This window comes from Macaca fascicularis, chromosome 11 (genome assembly GCF_037993035.2).
Source record: "Macaca fascicularis isolate 582-1 chromosome 11, T2T-MFA8v1.1".
Lineage (NCBI taxonomy): Eukaryota > Metazoa > Chordata > Mammalia > Primates > Cercopithecidae > Macaca > Macaca fascicularis.
Genome location: NC_088385.1, coordinates 80,167,645 through 80,187,953, shown reverse-complemented (window position 1 = coordinate 80,187,953; position 20,309 = coordinate 80,167,645). Strand labels below are relative to the sequence as shown.

General features: G+C 34.9%; 1 long non-coding RNA gene across 1 annotated transcript in view; it reads right to left on the bottom strand.

The window, feature by feature from the left end:
- Window positions 1–258: 258 nt before the first annotated feature.
- The window catches only part of LOC123567547 (uncharacterized), a 93,766-nt gene continuing 73,715 nt past the window's right edge, over window positions 259–20,309 (bottom strand). Inside the window, exon 5 of the long non-coding RNA XR_006690548.2 lies at window positions 259–1,814. This is a non-coding gene — a long non-coding RNA (uncharacterized lncRNA). The remainder of the gene's footprint in view (window positions 1,815–20,309) is intronic.

The window sequence follows — 20,309 nt, the reverse complement described above, 5'->3', positions numbered from 1 at the left end:
TTCAGAAATAATCTTAGAAAAATTAATTCATATAAAGAAAAACACCACCAAAACCAAAACACCACCAAAACCAAAACACCAGAAATAGGTTTGCTAAACACAAGGGGCTTGTAAAACATCAGTGATGTCTATTAAAAAATTTATAAAACATATTCAATAACAACAAAAAAAATGAGTCTTACAATTTAGCATCAAAAAAGTACAGATAAGTTACTTATTTCTTCTTCTTCTTTTTTTTTTTTTTTTTTTTTTTTGATGTAGTCTCACTTTGTCTCCCAGACTGGAGTGCAGTGGCGTGATCTTGGCTCACTGGAGCCTCCACCTCCCAGGTTCCAGTGATTCCCGTGCCTCAGCCTCTCGAGTAGGAGGGATTAAAGTGCACACCACCATGCCCAGGTAATTTTTGGTATTTTTAGTATAGAAGGGGTTTCACCATGTTAGCCAGATTGCTCTTGAACTCCTAACCTCAAGTGATTCAGTCGCCTCGGCCCCCAAAGTTCTGGGATGACAGGAGAAGTCATTGTTTCTTTTTCTCTCGAGAAAGTGAATGGTTGAAGAGAGTTACAATTTCTCATGCAGTGTATTTTGTCAACTACAGATATTCCTCCTCCTGAAAGATCTAAAAAATGTATGAAAAGTGAAAGATGGTAAACTTGGTTGAGTAAAATTTCTTATCAGTGTCATTTCAAATGGATTCATTCTCAAACAGGCTCTCTTCTTATTATTGCACAGTGGCTGGAGAAGCTCCAGACCTCAAAACCTCTCACATCTTTTCTGGCAGTAGGAGGAAAATCCATTTTTCTAAATTATAAGCAAAAGTCGTTGTTTATAATAGACTCTTATTGATCATATGAACATCTCGATCTAGTTATAGAAGTCAGAAGTTTATGATGGACTGATTCCAAGATACATTGTTCACATAAAACCTTTCTTTTCAAAAAGGATGTGGAACTCCACCTAATATACACAACAGAGAATGGTACAAATGTGATTTTTTTAAAGGAAAATTATAAGAACAATCATTATTGGAGGGCTATGATGTAACTAATGTCTACTAAATACTCAATATAGTGTAATGGGTTTTCTTTCTCTTTAGACCTTATCTAGGAATATTTATCACCAACTTTATTAAGGATGTAATTTTAGTTGGAACGTGTTCCTACACCCTGGATCCTACAAGTAAGTCTACCAAGGTCTAATCAAATTCATATTTATGTTCATGAAAGAAAAGAAAAGAAAAGCATTGTCAAGAAATAAAGAGAGAGAGAGAAAGAAAGAAGGGAAGAGAAGAGAAGAGGAGAAGAGAAGAGAAGAGAAGAGAAGAGAAGAGAAGAGAAGAGAAGAGAAGAGAAGAGAAGAGAAGAGAAGAGAAGAGAAGAGAAAAAGAGAAGAGAAAAGAGAAAAAGGAAAAAGGAAAAGAAAACCATTGTCCCAGCTTTCACAGCCAGTGAGGTAAAGATAGAAACCTTCTATTAATAATAAGACTCGCATTTTGTTCCATGTAAGTATTTTCCTTTTTTCATACATATTAAGCTTCTCAAACTGTGCCTAACAAAAGATCCCCACAACAAAAATGCAGGTAATGATCAATATGCAATTCTCTTCTGTATATTTTCTCTTTGATGTGTGCAGGTTGGACTGGGGGATGGAGAAGCTCATGGTTGAGTTATTTTGAGGTATTTTTGAGCTGCTTATTAGCAGGTTCTCATTAGCAGTTTCTTATTACCAGCTTTCCCAGGCAGTTGTGACATGTTTTGAAGACAACTCTTTTGTTCCATTGAAATCATAATGCCTACTTTAATCAGCAATGAATTCTAAAAAAGAGAAGAAAAGGCCAATTAAATTATAAAATACTTCAAAAGTCCTTGTTATATATCGGTAGCTTTTACACCTTAGACAATATTAAATTACAGAGTCTTGAGTGAAAAAGTATATTTTACTTTGAAACCAGTCTGGCAGCAATAATATGTGCTTCCACATAATAATAGGCACCAGAAAAATAAGCAATGCCAATAATCCCTTTAGAGCCGAAAGGAACCCTTAAATAAAATAACTTTAGAGAGGCTGCTGTTTACTATAAGTGCCTTCATTAAAAGAGGGATCATATATCAATGTGTCAAACACTTTAGTGACAATTTATTGTGATGTAATATCAGTGTACCAGGTATTACAGAATTTTGTTTTTTTTTCCTTATTGGTTAATGTAAGACGTTATATGATACTAACTATGCTACAGTCATAAGCACATATGTAATTGCACTTTTAATTCTTAAAATGAGGAAAGTACTGTTACTATTCCCATTTTACTGTGAAGATGCTGAGGCATGAAGAGGTAACAAACTTATCCACTGTTCCATAGTTATAACAAATATGATCTGTCTGCTAAAGCAGACAGTCTAATTCTGGTGTTCAATCTATTCACCCCCTAGGCTAGACTAACCCTGTTTTAAGGATAATATGTGTATTTCTGAACCTTCTTGTGTAAACCTCATCTTCTATCTCCTTTCCTCAGATCTCTCTGTTGGCCCCACTTAGCAATGTTTTTCTTTAATTTGGCCAGGTTTCTTACTAACATTGCCACAGAAATTTTACATCTCCTTCCTCCCCCATACTGTGACTTTGTTCATACTATTCTCAATTACTTAAATAACTTGCATTCTTCAGCACACATTTAACAGTTCCCTATTTAGTGATCTAGATACTGTGTAACTCCTATTAACAAATCTATCCTAGTTTGTTCCCTCAAGATTTGGTTTATGAATCACTTTCTCTGGGAAGTAATATATAATATCCTTTCCTCAAATGAATCATTCCTTACTTAATGTTTTATTATTGCAATTCACATGGAGTACTGTGGATTTCCATTCATTTCTAATTCAAATCCACAGGATTTTGTGGTGAAATGCGCCTGGGATTCAGCATAAGAAGATAAAAACTAAAGCCAAGTATTATTTGCCAAGTCATTTATTGTAGTTGACATTCCTTCTTGTTACCAAAATGTTAATAATAGCAATTATAATGCGATTTAATTCATAGGATTATTAGGAGGATCCAATATGATGATCCAAATAGTCATGCTCTATAAAACCATATAAGATAAATATTTTAGTTTCTTAACCCAAACCTGGTTCCAACTCATGCCCACATTGTCCTTAATATTTAACTAGTCATTTGCAATCAACCATGTCTGGTCCATAAATCAATGCTATTCCAGCCTGACAGACGTTCTAGGGGCATTTTGCTAACTTTAGCTAGTGTGGTCTATAAATTAGTCTCAGGCTATGTGTGTCAAAAAGATTGCATAGGGAGGTTTATTTTTTTTTTAAACTAGATAAAGCAAGTGATTATTGAGCTGCTGCAGTTTCTCCTCCTTCTCATCCTACTTATCCTTCTTGTTTTTCAATTTATTCACAGGTTTATTAAAGTATAATTGCTATATATTAAATTGCACATTTAACATATGCAATTTTTTGGAATATATACACATCCATAAAATCACCACCATAATGATGGTAATGAATACATATATAGACCACCCACATGTTTCCTCATGCCTCTTTGTTATCCATTCTTCCCTCCTCAGTTCCTCTGTCCCTAGGCAACCATTAATCTGTTTTCTGTCACTGTAGACCTTTTTTGCATTTACTAGCTTTCACATAAGTTGAAACCATATCGAATGTCCTCTTTTCTGTCTGATATCTTTCACTTAAAATTATTTTGAAATTTCTTCACATTGTTGTAAATATTATTAGTTAATTCCTTTTTGTTGTTGTGTAGAATTCCATTATATGAATACACCAGAGTGGGTTTATTCATTCACCTGTTGATAGCCAGTAGGGTTGTTTCAAGTTTGCGGTTAATATAAATGATATGCTATAAGCATTTGCTTACCAGTCTCTTGTGAGCATATACTTTCAATTCTTATGGATAAATGTGTAGAAATGAAATGGCTATCATAAAATAGGTGTACATTTACCTTTATAAGAAACTGCCAAACTGTTGAACAAAGCAGTAGTGTCAGTTGTGTCAGCACTCTATCAGAGTTCAGGTTTTGCTTCATCTCCTCAACAACACTTGCTCTACCAGTCATTTTTATGTTTTTTCTTCATTTGGTCTTTTGTCCTATTTAAAATATTTTTGCCTCACGCCTGTAATCCTAGTACTTTGGGAGGCCAGGATGGGTGGATCCCTTGAGTCCAGGAGTTCCAGATCAGCCCGAGCAACATGACGAAAACCCGTCTCTACAAAAAAATACAAAAATTAGCTGGGTGTGGTGATGTGCTCATGATCATGTCACTGCACTCTAGCCTGGGTGACAGAGGGAGAACCTGTTTCAAAAAAAAAAAAAACAAAACCAAAAACAAAAACAAAACCAAAAACAAAAATAACATCTTGCCAAACTTAAGTTTACTAAGATTAGCCTACTTTTTAATAAGTTTCATAATTTTAGTACTTAACATTTAAGTATATGATTCATTTCAAGTTTTTTGTATCTTTAAAAAATCTGATGATGTAGCTTTTTATCTGGTTGGCATCTTTTTTGAAGAAAGCTTTTCAATTATCTTAGTACTGTTCTTTTAGAAAAGATAATGATTTCTTCAGTAATTTGCTTTGGCAACATTTTGATAATGTAACTGACTAGAGAGTATATGTCTATTTCTGGTCTCTCTCTTCTATACAATCTATATGACTATCTTTTTGCCAGTCTCACAGTGTTTTCTTATAGTAGCCTTGTAATAAATATAAACATCAGATAGTGGAAGTCCTCCAAAATTGTTCTTATTCTTCCAAATTTGTTTTGATCATTTTTGTTTCTTTGCATTTCCATATAAATTTTAGAATTAGCCTGCAAAATTGTATTTATAAAAGCTTTTTGGGATGTTGATTAGGATTGTGTTAAATTTAAAGATTAATTTGGGAAAAAATGACATCTTAATATAGACTTTTTTATACCTGTGAAAATGGTATAACTCTGCATTTACTTAGGTCTTTTTAAATTTATCTCAGTGGTATTTTGTTGTTTTCACTATATTTACCATGCACATGTTTGTCAAAATTTCCTAAATATTATATATTTTTGATGTTATTAATGATTGCATTTTGGTATATCTTATCATTTTAAATTCTGATTTTTTATTAGTCATATTTAGATTCACTGATTCATCTTCTATCCTGAAAATTTTCCAAAACTATTAGTTCTACTGAAATGTTTATGGGTTCCTTACGATTTTCTATAGAGATAATCATGTTGCAAGAATGAAAGAATTTTTTTTTCATCCATTCGAATCTGAATGACATACATTTCTTTTGCTTCCCTATTGCACTCTCTAGAAACTCCGGTTAATACATTGACTAGAAATAGGGAGAATTAACATCCTGGATTTATTTTTGATTGTGGGGGAAAGTATTTACTCTTTCACTGCTAAGTATGATGTGAACTGTATGCTTTTCTGTATAAGCCGTTTATGGCACTGACAAAGCACCTTGTATTTGTAGGTAGCTGAGAGATTTTTGTCATTTATGGGTATTGAATTTGTCAAATATTTTCCTTCACTGATTGAGATGATCACATATATTTTAGTCTGTAATTAGGTGTATTACTTTACAAAATGTTAAACAAATATCTCAGATATTTTATGCTATATCTGGCATTTCAAACAAATAAAATATTTTCTCATTTGCTCAGTTAGATCTTCCTCTAACTTTGACTTGCATCTATAATCAGACAAGTTGATCACCTTCAATATGAATTATAAAAATAGAGTTGCGATTTTGTCCCTATTGAGGAAAAAACTTCAATTTTATTATTATTTTTCTTTTTACCTGCTGGTTTTCTTAGAATGGCTAAGTCTAGAATATTTTGAAATCAATTAATATTAATTAATATTTTCTCAGTAAACAAATTTTAAATATAGCTAGTAACAGGATGAACTCCATGGCCTAACCATCTCTGCATAAATACTGAGTCTGTCTCATAGTTGTTATATGAACTTGGCCAAATTATTTAATGACTCTGTGTTTCAGTTTCATAATCTAGCAAACAGAAATAGTATTATTACTTATTACTTACTTCATAGGATTATTATAATTAAATTTATTGGTGTGTAAGTAACTTAGATCAACTTCTAGCATATAATGAGCATGATATGTGTTAAAAATTTTGTATTTTGAGTAACAAGTAAGTTACTCAATCTCATAACGATGTAATGTTTTTATTTGTTAAAATGGGGTAAATAATAGCAGTTATCTTACAAAATTTTATTCAGTGAAATACTGCGTGTTAAGTAGTTAGCACATAAGTGATGAATTAATCTATTTTGATATTACTATTTTATTCTTTTTGTTTTGTTTTGTTTTTGTTTTGAGACACATCTCACTCTGTCACCCACACTGGAGGGCAGTGGCACAATCATGGCTCACTGCATCCTCAACCTCCTGAACTCAAAGGATCCTCTGCTTCAGCCTCCCAAGTAGCTGGAACTATAGGTGCATGCTACCATACTGGGATGATTTTTTTTTTTTTTTTTTTTTAATGTTGTGGAGATGGGTTCTCACTATGTTACCAAGGCTGGTCTTGAACTCCTGAGCTCAAGTGATCCTCCTGCCTCAACCTCACACATTGTTGGGATTACAGGCATAAGCCATCCTGCCCAGCCCAGTATTTTTATTCTTTTTTTTTTTTTTTTTTTTTTTACTTTAAGTTCTGGGATACACGTGCTGAATGTGCAGGTTTGTTACATAGGTATACATGTGCCATGGTGGTTTGCTGCACCTATCAACTTGTCATCTAGTTTTAAGCTCCGTGTAAATTAGGTATTTGTCCTAATGCTGTCCCTCCCTTTGCCCCCATCCCCCAACAGGCCCCGGTGTGTGATGTTCCCCTTCCTGTGTCCATGTGTTCTCATTGTTCAACTCCCACTGTTGAGTGAAAACACGAGGTATTTGGTTTTCTGTTCCTGTCTTAGTATGCTGAGAATGATGGTTTCCAGCTTCATCCATGTCCCAACAAAGGATATGAACTCATTCTTTTTTATAGCTGTATAGTATTCCATGGCATATATATGCACATTTTCTTTATCCAGTCTATCATTGACGGGCATTTGGGTTGGTTCCAAGTCTTTGCTATTGTAAGTAGTGCTGCAATAAACATATGTGTGCATGTGTCTTTATGGTAGAATGATTTATAATCCTTTGGGTATATACCCAGTAATAGGATTACTGGGTCAAATGATATTTCTGGTTCTAGGTCTTTGAGGAATCACCATACTGTCTTCCACAATGGTTGAACTAATTTACACTGCCACCAACAGTGTAAAAGTATTTCTATTTCTTCACATCCTCACCAGCATCTGTTGTTTCCAGACTTTTTAATAATCACCATTCTAACTGGCATGAGTAGGTATCTCATTGTGGCTTTGATTTGCATTTCTCTAATGATCAGTGATGATGAGATTTTTTTCGTATGTTTCTTGGCCACATAAATGTCTTCTTTTGAGAAGTGTCTGTTCATATCCTTTGCCCATTTTTTGATGGTGTTGTTTTTTTCTTGTAAATTTGTTTAAGTTCCTTGTAGATTCTGGATATTAGACCTCTGTCAGATGGATAGATTGCAAAAATTTTCTCTCATTGCCTGTTCACTATGATGATAGTTTATTTTGCTGAGCAGAAGCCGTTTAGTTTAATTAGAATCCATTTGTCAATTTCAGCTTTGTTGCCATTGCTTTTGGTGTTTTATTCTTGAAATCTTTGCCCATGTCTATGTCCTGAATGTTATTGCCTAGATTTTCTTCTAGGGTTTTTATGGTTTTAAGTTTATGTTTAAGTCTTTAACGCATCTTGAGTTAATTTTTGTGTAAGGTATAAGGAACGGTTCCAGTTTCTGTTTTCTGCATATGGCTAGCCAGTTTTCTCAGTACGATTTGCTGAATAGGGAATCCTTTCCCCATTGCTTATTTTTGTCAGGTTTGTCAAAGATCAGATGGTTGTAGATGTGTGGTGTTATTTCTGAGTTCTCTGTTCTGTTCTATTGGTCTATATATGTTTTGGTACCAGTACTGTGCTTTTATTATTACTGTAGCTTTTTAGTATAGTTTGAAGTCAGGTAGCATGATGCCTCCAGCTTTGTTCTTTCTGCTTAGGGTTGTCTTATCTATGTGGGCTCTTTTTTGGTTCCATATGAAATTTAAAGTAATTTTTTCTAGTTCTGTGAAGAAAGTCAATGGTAGCTTGTAGGAATATTTCATCCAATTTTCCAAAGCTTACATGAAATAATTTTTTGAAAGAGTGCATGAGTAATCAAGGAATAGAATTTCCCTAGCCTGATTTAATAGAGACAGCCAAGAGTAATAGGAAAGGATCTCTGAAACAAGCTCTATACTACCTTTCTCTTTTTGAATGTTCCAGATGGATTTGTGTGTTGGTAAAGTGGCTAAATGAACAATTAAGCATGAGAAATAGTGATTTTACGTGGTACAAGGAATATCTTCCTAAGGGATGTTTGCTTTGTAATAGTGAAAATGAAATGTGCTTGAGACTGAGAGAGAGAGAGGAGTCACAGTTAAATCCCAGAAATTAGCTGATAACTTTGAGAGCAAGAGATTAAAAGATTATTTATTGACTGCTATGTTTTTACAACCATTGGTCTATGTACCTCAACATTATCATGGTAAAAATCCTCTGGAAACTAAGGCATTGCACATTAACCCCTGTTGCTAAGATTTAAGAGTAGTATACATTAAAGCTAAGGAGGTATTCTCCCTTGATCTGCATAGGTTGGCTTTCAAACTATTGGTCTCTGCCATCAAGAAACATTTTCAGCATCAAACCAATATATAGAAGGACTTTTTTCTTAGAACTTTTGGATTGGGTTGGTCTAACCTCTTTTCTCTTTCATTCATGTTATTTAAAAATTACCACAACAAATTTCTTTCTGCTGCTATATTACCTATACTCTCATTCCTATATTTGTCAACTCCACTAGCTGAATAACTCTTTACTAGCTAATTCTTCTGTTCCCTCTTAGAGACTTCATTCAGTTGTGAACAACTTCTCCTTCTTCCTGTCATCCCCTCCAATCTTATGACTTCCTTGCTGACCTCTGGCTGGATAACATCAAAATTTTCATCTCCATGTTACCTTCAGGCCTGGAAGTGAATTTCAAATTGCCTACAGAGTCATGAAAGATTTACAGTGAAGCTAAGGACATCTTAATAAAGACTTGAGTTTGAGAACTCCTCATTTGATTTAATATCTTCCAAGGACTCTAGAAATATGTCCATACAGTTTTGTAAAAATTGTAGTAATTTAGTATTTGATTAAAATCAATTATGACCACTTTCACTTAAGATTCACTTTTGTGGTACAATTTAATATTTGTATTTTTTTTTTTTTACTTAAGGAGGACCTCTAAAATTGTATAAATGTCAGATGCCACAGAACCTGTATTGTCATTGTTAATACACAAATAAAAAATGTCTTATTTAAAAATTAACGGGAATAATTGTTTGATCTAAGAAATTTTCTACTTGTCACCTAGGTCATTCTGATACACCTCACAAAGTGTGTGCTAAAATACTGTAAATCAATTGCAGAAATAACCTTAGTAAATCATGCTTAATAAGGTGGAAAAAGAAGTATTCTATTGCACTGAAAAAATATGATATATTTTGAATTAACTATGGATCCGTATTATCTCATTCTTTGTTCCCCTTTATTGACATAGATAATGAAATGTTGGCAATATATTTAATTCTGTTCTCTTTGGGCAGAAGTAAGTGTACCTTTATCAGGTTGCAAGGTTTTACCCATACAGTGAAAACTTTTTAACACTGAGTTAGAAATTATGGGCTGATACCTGACACAGATTGACAAAAATTCAGCAAAGTTTTCCCTCCAACCTTTGACTTTTTTTTTTCATTCATTTATTATTTTTATTATTTATTTTTTTTTTTTGAGACGGAGTGTCGCTCTGTCGCCCAGGCTGGAGTGCAGTGGTGCGATCTCGGCTCACTGCAAGCTCCGCCTCCCGGGCTCACGTCATTCTTCTGCCTCAACCTCCTGAGGAGTAGCTGTGACTACAGGCACCCGCCACCACGCCCAGCTAATTATTTTTATTTTTATTTATTTTTTATTTTTAGTAGAGACGGGGTTTCAGCATGTTAGCCAGGATGGTCTCAATTTCCTGACCTCCTGATCCGTCCACCTCGGCCTCCCAAAGTGCTGGGATTACAAGTGTGAGCCACCACGCCCGGCCACTTTGACTTTTTTGGGACGGATGGGGAGATGTTGAGTGTTGAGTATCATTTGATCCATAGCAAAGGTTTTCATCTAACAATGCTATTTGATTGCTTAAACAACAAATACCCATGTCTCACAGTTCTAGAAGCTAAAAGTCCTAGACTATAGTGCCAGCATGGTGAAGTCAATGGTGAAGGCCTTCTTCCTGGTTTGCAGGTGGCCATCGTCTCGTGGTATTCTTCTAGTTGTGTTCTCAAATGGTGGAGAGCAGAGAGAGGGAGCAGGCTCTGTTGTGTTTCTTCTCATAAGGATGATAGTTCCTGGCTGGGCGCGGTGGCTCAAGCCTGTAATCCCAGCACTTTGGGAGGCCGAGACGGGCGGATCCCGAGGTCAGGAGATTGAGACTAGCCTGGCTAACACGGTGAAACCCCGTCTCTACTAAAAAAATACAAAAAACTAGCCGGGCGAGGTGGCGGGCGCCTGTAGTCCCAGCTACTGGGGAGGCTGAGGCAGGAGAATGGCGTAGACCCGGGAGGCGGAGCTTGCAGTGAGCTGAGATCCGGCCACTGCACTTCAGCCTGGGCGACAGAGCGAGACTCCGTCTCAAAAAAAAAAAAAAAAAAAAAAGGATGATAGTTCCTTAAAAGCACTTTACTTTTTTTCATTACAAAGTGAAGAGAGTTATGCATTTTACGTTGGAACACTTCACTGATAGCCTGTGTCAGGGTATTTCATAATAAAGTAAATAAAGAACTATGAGATGAATGCTTGAATAATTTATCCATTATTTCATATTTAAAATATGGGTCTCCATAAAGAATATATATATAGTAAGTTTCATATCACAATTATTTTTAAATAAGCCTGCATAATGAGTATCTGTTTATTAGAAATACTATAAATGTTTCTAATTGATTATTATATCTGAAACTTAATACATGTAGAAAAAAATTGTTTGACATTAGGATGGTGCTAAAAGGAGACATAGTTTAATGAAAAACTCCTACTGTGTAGTAACATTTAGTATATATATATAGATTATTTTCTATCTCCTATATTTCAGGATATTTTGTTTATATTTTATATAAATATCCTTTGAGACATGCTAGTTTATATACTCTCTCTCGATACTTGCCTGATTTTAACTCTCCAAAATGATTACCCCATTTTAAAACCTAATATTGCCTTTTCATTTAAAAAAGAATGTCAAATATTTTTATATTACCTCTTAAGATTTTAGTACTTTTTTCTAAGCATTTAACAATGATAACAAGGAAAATATAGTGCCAATAGTATGTAAATAGTGGAGTTTATTTAGTGTAAATTGATATTCTTGGCAAAAGGGTAAAAATCAAAACTTGAGAGAATGTACAGCTAAAATTAGTCAGAACTTTATGTGATTCATAAAAGTTAATATATTATTATCATATTCTTATTTATCACCATGATAATATGGTTTGAAATGATTTTTCATTTACAATCCCTCCTTTATTTCTGGATTGGTACCAAAAGCTATGCAGCAAAAGTCTCCGAAACTTTATGAGACTCTCTTAACCTCTAATTTATTCAGTTTATTTTAGCCAATCCAATCCAGTCCTGTTTAGCACAATAGTATATATTGTAAAATATTTGGTATAACTTACAAATGAGCACCTTTAGTTTTATTTTAGCTTTCTATAAACTTCAGGGTCTTCTGAAGCAGAAGCATGTATAAGTTTACATTGTATTAAGAAGCTGAAAATAAAATAAATATATACTTACTTTTAAATTGTGAATCTGTGCAATCAGTCTAGTAAATTCTTGGTCTCAACATTTATCTCCTTAACATATCTTGTTCATTTATCTGACAATGTTGATTTTGCTAAAAACTGATTATGTTTATAAAAAGACAAATTATTTTGTAAAAACCAACACTTACAAAATATTGGACCTGAATTGCTACTTGCAGGTCACCTGAAAAATGTCTGGTCAGAACTTAACCTCAGAGTGACTTTCAAAGTCAAACACTGAGAAGCTGCATGATGGAGTGGAATATAAACAAGCTAGAAATGTAGACACTTGGCTCAAGTAGGAACTCTATTAGGTAATTTCTTAAACAGTTACTCTACTATCTGGATTGCTCTAGCCAGCTTTAACCATTCCTAAGATTACATAAGTACAAATAAACATTACTTTGTAAATTAGGTAAATTTATTTTAATTGTATATTGGTAAACCAATGTTGAATGTAATACTTCAGGTAAATCCTATTATAATTTTAAAAAGAATATTACTGCATGAATAGATGTTTTCTAGTTTGTTTTTTTAACATCTGTATTGGTATGCACTTGATTTCCTTAAAAAGGGTTACACAGACTAATAATTTTATCTGATTTCGCTATATTTCTTTGGTTTTCTCTTACATGATCACAATTTTATATTGCAAAGGTCACCCAGATTATGAGTTCTTAAAGAAAAAGTACATATTGTCTAAAAATGTATTTACAGGTGCTAGGTTGGGAGATTTGAAAACATATTTAAGGCCGAGCGCAGTGGCTCATGCCTGTAATCCCAGCACTTTGGGAGGCCGAGGCAGGAGAATAGCTTGAACCCAGGAAGTGAAAGTTGCAGTGAGCCAAGGTCGTGAGATTGCGTGATTGCACTTCAGCATAGGTGACAGAATGAGACTTTGTCTCAGAAACAGAAAAACAAACAAACAAACAAACAAAACCCAAAAACAACATCAACAAAAAAACATATTTAAAACCCAAAGACGATTTTTAAAAAATCAGGGTAATTCAATTTCGACATTGTAACTTTAACGTAATAATATATTGCTCATTTATTTTAATGAAAAAGGTTGCTAATATATACTTCTTTATAAGATTGTTTCTAAAAGAAAATATTAGGGTTTTACTTTAGTAGAGAAGCATCCATATTATTTTTGATGCTTTCAAAGCACCATGATGTGATGTTTAGAGCCTATGTGCATTTAACCTGTGTTGATTCCTCCTTCAAAAATGTTTATTCCGCATCAACTCTGCATTTTTAAATCCAATAAATATTTCAACAACCAACTTAGGTGCACCCTCCTGCCTGCCTGTAGGGTTTTTTAGAACCATTAATTAAAATCAATTAATTTAATTCATAGCAATTAATATCTAAATTTTAACTTTTGATCTCATTTTCTTCTCATAGTTATTCAGTTTTATCTGTCTCAGTCATTATGGTGACTTGAGGGCAAAGATTTGATGAAGAGGTATACTACCACGAGATTGTGTTATGGCGAGCAATTGTGATTATATCTGATCATCTTTTTTCTTTTTTACTTTTTTTGGGGGGTGCAGGAGAATTCATAGTTATGGCTTCATAGTTTGGTGGTCAGCCAATGACACCGGTGGATGTTATGTTTACAAACCTCAAGTCTATAATGCTTCTAACTTTAGCAAACCAAGCTGTGTGGCTTAAGAAACTTCTTCAAAGTCAAAGCCAGTTCTCAAATTTTCCTTGGCTTCTATTTTTTGCAGAGAACTCCCAGATTTCTCTATATGTGCACAATTGAGAAATCAGTCACAAATATTTGCAGCTTTTACATCAGTATTTCTATTTTTTATCTCACTTATAGATCTTCCTGTGAAATTCTGGCTGTTCTTTCTCTCAACCCACACTTGTCCCGTAACCTCAGGATTGAAAAACTGTAAGTTTTTTTCTAGTAGTTACAAAGCTAGTCGTACATTTAACCAGAAAAGCCATGGGATTTTGCTACATCCTACTACCCCGAAGCTTTCCATTGTGCCTTTCATCTCTTATTTCAAAGTCACTAGGTTTAGTCATCAACCACAAACAGTGAAAGCTGTAGTTTTCTCTAATTAAGCTAGTGAGTAGGATGGCAATAGCCTCAAACAAGAAAGCTACAGATTTGCCACCATTCTAACCTAATAATATTGGAGTTTTGAAAAATTAGTTGTTTCTCAATTTATTGTTTGTAATTGTTTTCTCATATTCTAAATTATGATATTTTGATTTTTTTAGTTTTGTATTTGTTTTCTGCTGAAGGGATAACTCAAGCACCTCATATTGTAATAATCAGAATGTCTGATAAAGTTTTTTTAAGGAATTCTTACTAAAACCCAACACAAATGTGGAAAAAATATAAAGATGCAGAGGATATCATTCCTTAGCTGGGTACTACTGCATCAAATAGAAATTATAAACAAAATAATACCTAATAACATTTAGGTATCATTGAATATCCACATACCTGAGTTCTGTGAGCATACATGAGTGTGTGCAATATTTTAGCAGACCAAATAATGCAAAGGTATATTACTTAAGGTAAAATAGTTACATGTATTATAAAATAATGGTGACATACTTCTCCAGAACAAGAAATTACATTCATCTGACCTCAAACCAGAGGAAAAATGGAAGTGGAAATTATGTGTTGAAAAGAAACCAATTGTCATCTTCTGAACAAAGATCCTACCCCCCCCCAAAAAAAGTCATTTTTTTGTTAATTCTTAAAAAGCATCAAGTTAAGTCAAGTGCTGCTTTAACTGGAGTATACTGTAAGATTTACGACCCAATTTCTTTTACAAAAAAAAAAGTAGTGTTGAATAGTTTCAAAAGTATCTTGTACTTAATGAGCTAAAGATATTAGACAGCCTTTTTAACTTGCAAAACCAGAGCATCTCTTTCTCTCCAAAGGAGCACAATCCTCTCCTCGGCAGCAAGGGAACAAAACTGGATGGAGAATGAGTTTGACAAATTGACAGAAGTAGACTTCAGAAGGTGGGTAATAACAAACTCCTCCGAGCTAAAGGAACATGTTCTAACCCAATGCAAGGAAGCTAAGAACCTTAAAAGAAGGTTAGACAAACTGCTAACTAGACTAACCAGTTTAGAGAAAAACATAAATGACCAGATGGAGCGGAAAAACAGAGCGTGAGAACTTCATGAAGGATAAACAAGTATCGGTAGCTGAATCGATCAAGCGGAAGAAAGGATATCAGAGATTGCAGATCACCTTAATGAAATAAAGTGTTAAGACAAGCTTAGAGAAAAAAATAATGAAAAGAAATGAACAAAGACTTCAAGAAATATGGGACTATGTGAAATAACCAAACCTGTGTTTGATTGGTGTACCTAAAAGTGAAGGGGAGAATGGAACCAAGTTGGAAAACACCCTTCAGCCAAGTTGGAAAACATCCTATTATCCAGGAGAACTTCCCCAACTTAGAAAGACAGGCCAACATTCAAATTCAGGCAGAGAACACCACAAAGATATTCCTCGAGAAAGGCATCAGATTCAACAAGTTTGAAATGAGGAAAAAATGTTAAGAGCAGCCAGAGAGAAAGGTCAGGTTACCCACAAAGGGAAGCCCATCAAACTAACAGCAGATCTCTCTGCAGGAATCCTACAAGCCAGAGGAGAGTGGGGGCCAATATCCAACATTCTTAAAAAAAAATTTTCAACCCAGAATTTCATATCCAGCCAAACTAAGCTTCATAAGCAAAGGAGAAATAAAATCCTTTACAGACAAACAAATGCTGAGAGATTTTGTCACCACGAGGCCTGCCTTACAAGAGCTCCTGAAGGTTAACAATATTAACCTTAAATGTAAATCAGCTAAATGCCCCAATTAAAAGACACAACTGGCAAATTGGAAAAGAGTCAAAATTCATTGCTGTGCTGTATTCAGAAGACCCATCTCACTTCCAAAGTCACACATAGGCTCAAAATAAAGGGACAGAGGAATATTTACCAAGCAAATAGAAAGAAAAAAAAAAAAAAGCAGGGGTTGCAATCCTAGTCTCTGATAAAACTGACTTTAAACCAAAAAAAGATCAAAAGAAACAAAGAAGGCTATTACATAAAGGATAAAGGGATCAATGCAACAAGAAGAGCTAACTATCCTAAATATGTATGAATCCAATACAGGAGCACCCAGATTCATAAAGCAAGTTCTTAGAGACCTAAAAAACACTTAGACTCTCACACAATAATAGTGAGAGACTTGAACACCCTAGTGTCAATATTAGAACAACGAGACACGAAATTAACAAGAATACTCAGGACTTGAACTCAACTCTGAACAAAGCAGACCTAATAGACATCTACAGAATGCTCCACCCAAATCAACAGAATATACATTCTTCTCAGCACCACATCACACTTGTTCAAAAATTGACCACATAATTGAAAGTAAAAGATTCCTCAGCAAATGCATAAGAATGGAAATCATAACAAACAGTCTCTCAGACAACAGTGCAATCAAATTAGAACTCAGGATTAAGAAACTCACTGAAAACCGCAGGACTACGTGGAAATTGAACAACCTGCTCCTGAATGACTGCTGGGTAAATAACAAAATTAAGGCAGAAATAAATAAGTTCCTTGAAAACAGTGAGAATAAAGACACAATGTACCAGAATCTATGGGACACAGCTAAAGCAGTGTTTAGAGGGAAATTTATACCACCAAATGCCCACAAGAGGAAGCAGGAAAGATCTAAAATTGACACCCTAACATCACAATGAAAAGAAATAAAGAGGCAAGAGCAAACAAATTCAAAAGCTACCAGAAGACAATAAATAACTAAGATCAGAGCAGAACTGAAGGAGATAGAGACATGAAAACGCCTTCAAAAAATCAAGGAAGTCAGGAGCTGGTTTTTTGAAAGGATTAACAAAATACCTAGATCGCTAGCCAGACTAAATAAGAGAGAAGAATCAAATAGACACAATACAAGTGATAAAAGGGAGATCACCAGTGATCCCACAGAAATATGAACTAACATCAGAGAATACTAAAAAGACCACTATGCAAATAAACTAGAAAATCTAGAAGAAAATAATAAATTCCTGAAAACATACACCCTCCCAAGTCTAAACCAGGAAGAAGTCGAATCCCTGAAAAGACCAATAACAAGTTCTGAAATTGAGGCAGTAACTAATAGCCTACCAACAGAAAAAAGCCCAGGACCAGATGGATTCACAGTCGAATTTTACCAGATGTACAAATTCTGAAACTATTCCAAACAATAGAAAAAGAGGGAATCCTCCCTCACTCATAATATGAGGCCAGCATCATCATGATACCAAAGCCTGACAGAGACACAATAAAAAAAGAAAAATTCAGGCCAATATCCCTGATGAACGTCAATGCAAAAATCCTCAATAAAATACTGGCAAACCGAATCCAGCAGCACATCAAAAAGCTTATCCACCATGATCAAATCGGCTTCATCCCTGGGATGCAAGGCTGGTTCAACATACGCAAATCAATAAACATAATCCATCATATAAACAGAACCAAAGACAAAAACCACATTATTATCTCAACAGATGTGGAAAAGGACTTCGATAAAATTCAGCAACCCTCATGCTAAAATCTCTCAATAAGCTAGGTATTGATGGGAAGTATCTCAAAATAATAAGAGCTATGTATGACAAACCCACAGCCAATATCACATGGAATGGGCAAAAACTGGCAGCATTCCCTTTGAAAACCAGCACAAGACAAGGATGCCCTCTCTCACCACTCCTATTCAGCATAGTTATGGAAGTTCTGGCCAGGGCAATCAGTCAAGAGAAAGAAATAAAGAGTATCCAAATAGGAAGAGAGGAAGTCAAATTGTGTCTGTTTGCAGATGACATTATTGTGTATTTAGAAAACTCCAGCATCTCAGCCCCAAATCTCCTTAATCTGATAAGCAACTTCAGCAAATTCTCAGGATACAAAATCAATGTGCAAAAATCACAGGCATTCCTATACACCAATAATAGATAAACAGCCAAATCATGAGTGAACTCCCATTCACAATTGTTACAAAGAGAATAAAATACCTAGGAATACTGCTTACAAGGGATGTGAAGGACCTTTTTGAAGGAGAACTACAAACCACTGCTCAAGGAAATAAGAGAGGACACAAACAAATGGAAAAACATTTCATTCTCATGGATAGGAAGAATCAATATCGTGAAAATGACCATACTGCCAAAAGTAATTTATACAATAAATGCTATCCCTATCAAGCTACCATTGACTTTCTTCACAGAATTAGAAGAATCTACTTTAAATTTCACATGGAATCAAAAAAGAGCTCACATAGCCACGACAATTCTAAGCAAAAAGAATAAAGCTGGAGGCATCATGCTACCTGACTTCAAACTCTACTACAAGGCTACAGTAACCAAAAAAAGCATGGTAGTGGTACAAAATAGATATATAGACCAAAGGAAGAGAACAGAGAACTCAGCAATAACACCACACATCTACAACCATCTCATCTTTGACAAACCTGACAAAAACAAGCAATGGGGAAAGGATTCCCTGTTTAACAAATGGTGCTGGGAAAACTAGCTAGCCATATGCAGAAAACTGAAACTGGATCCCTTCCTTATACCTTATACAAAAATTAATTCAATATGGATGAAAGACCTAAATGTAAGACCTAAAACCACACAAATACTAGAAGAAAACCTAGGCAATACCATTCAGGACATAGGCATGGGCAAACTCTTTATTACTAAAACACCAAAACCAATGGCAACAAAGCCAAAATTGACAAATGAGATTTAATTAAACTGTGCTTCTCTGGAGGTATTTTGGTACTGGTACCAAAACAGAGATATAGACCAATGGAACAGAACAGAGTCCTCAGAAATAATACCACACATCTACAGCCATCTGATCTTTGACAAACCTGACAAAAACAAGAAATGGGGAAAGGATTCCCTATTTAATGGATGGTGCTGGGAAAATTGGCTAGCCATAGGTAGAAAGCTGAAACTGGATCCTTTCCTTGCTCCTTATATGAAAATTAATTCAAGATGGATTAGAGACTTAAATGTTAGACCTAATGCCATGGAAACCCTAGAGGAAAACCTAGGTAATACCATTCAGGACATAGGCATGGGCAAAGACTTCATGTCTAAAACACCAAAAGCAATGGCAATAGAAGCCAAAATTGACAAATGGGATCTAATTAAACTAAAGAGCTTCTGCACAGCAAAAGAAACTACCATCAGAATGAACAGACAACCTACAGAATGGGAGAAAATTTTTGCAATCTACTCATCTGACAAAGGGCTAATATCCAGAACCTACAAAGAACTCAAACAAATTTACAAGAAAAAAACAAACAACCCCATCAAAAAGTGGACAAAGGATATGAACAGACATTTCTCAAAAGAAGACATGCATACAGCCAACAGACACATGAAAAAATGCTCATCATCACTGGCCATCAGAGAAATGCAAATCAAAACCACAATGAGATACCATCTCACACCAGTTAGAATGGCGATCATTAAAAAGTCAGGAAACAACAGGTGCTGGAGAGCATGTGGAGAAATAGGAACACTTTTACACTGTTGGTGGGATTGTAAACTAGTTCAACCATTATGGAAAACAGTATGGCGATTCCTCAAGGATCTAGAACTAGAAGTACTATATGACGCAGCCATCCCATTACTGGGTATATACCCAAAGGATTATAAATCATGCTGCTATAAAGACACATGCACACGTATGTTTATTGCAGCACTATTCACAATAGCAAAGACTTGGAATCAACCCAAATGTCCATCAGTGACAGACTGGATTAAGAAAATGTGGCACATATACACCATGGAATACTATGCAGCCATCAAAAAGGATGAGTTTGTGTCCTTTGTAGGGACATGGATGCAGCTGGAAACCGTCCTTCTCAGCAAACTATGGCAAGAACCGAAAACCAAATACCGCATGTTCTCACTCATAGGTGGGAACTGAACAATGAGATCACTTGGACTCGGGAAGGGGAACAGCACACTCTGGGGCCTATTATGGGGAGGGGGAGGGGGGAGGGATAGCATTGGGAGTTATACCTGATGTAAATGATGAGTTGATGGGTGCTGACGAGTTGATGGGTGCAGCACACCAACATGGCACAAGTATACATATGTAACAAACCTGCACGTTATGCACATGTACCCTAGAACTTAAACTATAATAATAATAATAATAATAAATCATTTCCAAGACCAATGTCAAGAAACTTTTCCTCTATGTTTTATTCTAATAATTTTATAGTTTTGGGTTTTGTTTTG